Source organism: Culex pipiens, chromosome 1, assembly GCF_016801865.2.
Source record: "Culex pipiens pallens isolate TS chromosome 1, TS_CPP_V2, whole genome shotgun sequence".
In the NCBI taxonomy this organism is placed as follows: Eukaryota; Metazoa; Arthropoda; class Insecta; order Diptera; family Culicidae; genus Culex; species Culex pipiens.
Genome location: NC_068937.1, coordinates 22,346,059 through 22,347,607, shown reverse-complemented (window position 1 = coordinate 22,347,607; position 1,549 = coordinate 22,346,059).

Sequence of the window (1,549 nt, the reverse complement as noted above, 5' to 3'; positions counted from 1 at the left end):
GCTGTCAAACTTGGACCAAACAACAGATTGCGTCGTCATGGAAACAAGTAGAGAGCAGCAAAAGAGAGGGAGAGAAGAGAGAGAGAAAAATAAGAGCGAGAGCAAGTTTGAGGGAGAGAGAGCGTACGTTTTTATACGCGAGAGAAGAGAAAAAGCGCGCAAATTATGCGTAATCTCGTGCGTAACGCCTGTAGAAACACGTGGTCGAGTTGAGCACTAAAAAAAACTCTGCACGAATATCGAGACAAATCTAAAATTTATTTCTGATCGAATTTATAAAAAGTTTTCTCAGCATTTCAAAAACTTTGCGGCAAAATTATCAACCCACACTCAAAACTGTTCAACTGTCAAAAAAAAAAAAAAAAAAAAAAACGTTTCTTAATCCACCATTAGGTGGGTGGTGCCTTCCTCACATTTACAAAGTAATCATGAAAATAAGTTTATATGAAAAAAATATATACCTGATACAGACTTTTCCAGAAAACATGCAGACTCTCATTTGAAGCGATGTGGCAACCGGGCGTTTCGCATCCGGCGCAACTCTCGCATGTAAACAAAAAGACCCGGTCTTTTGAGGTTATGCAAAAAATCACCCTTTTTTGTATTTACAAAAATCTTTTTCTTGCATAACTTTTTAAATACTTTACTAAACAGAATAAAATTTAATAGGGCCTTAGGGGACCCCAAAAGGAACAGAAAAAGGCGGATCCGGCCAAAATCGGTTCAGCCAGTTCTGAGATAATCGTGTGGAAAAAAATCATGTCTACACACCTCCCCACAGACATTTGATTCTGAGTCGATAGGTATACGTGAAGGTATATCTAGGACGTGTATTTAAGAAGTTCATTTTTCGAGTGATTTTATAGCCTTGCCTCAGTGTGGTGAGGAAGGCAAAAAGTTGTATTATTTACCTGGAAAATTGCATGAAGACTTTCATGAACTAACCAAAAATGCAAAAGATTGCTTCTTTCAAGAATGAGCTATTTGCAATTTTTTTTTGGATTTGGATGAAACTTGAAAAATAATACTTTCGTCTATACAAGTCTCCTTACAATTTTGCAATTGTAAATACAAAAAGAGGTTTGCAATTGCCTCAACAATCAAACCTTTGGACACTTTGTTTCGAGTAGGAATCTCGCAATCGAGAACGCCAAGGCAATGCTGTAGAGCGAATAATTTGATTTTTGATTTTTTGATACAAAAAAGCTATTAAATACACTCAAATCCCGAACGATAGTTTGGCACCAACTGTTGTCAAACGAATGGGGTCACAGTTTGACACACCTTTTTGTAAGGTATGCACTTCGGAAGAAACCGGTCAAGAAAAATTTCAAATGGGAAGCAGCGGCAGCGCAAGCAAGTCAGAGAGGGTGAAGAAAAGCCCCAAGAAATCGCTCCCTCTCCTTTGTTCTGCTGTTCGTAAAGCTGTTTCTTGACCCCTTTCCTTCCGATCTGCAGACTAGCCTTTTACACAGAGTTCACACAAACTACCAAACGTTTTTTTTTTTAAAGTGTGCGTGAGCGCCGTGTGAAAGTGACAGTTCATCAC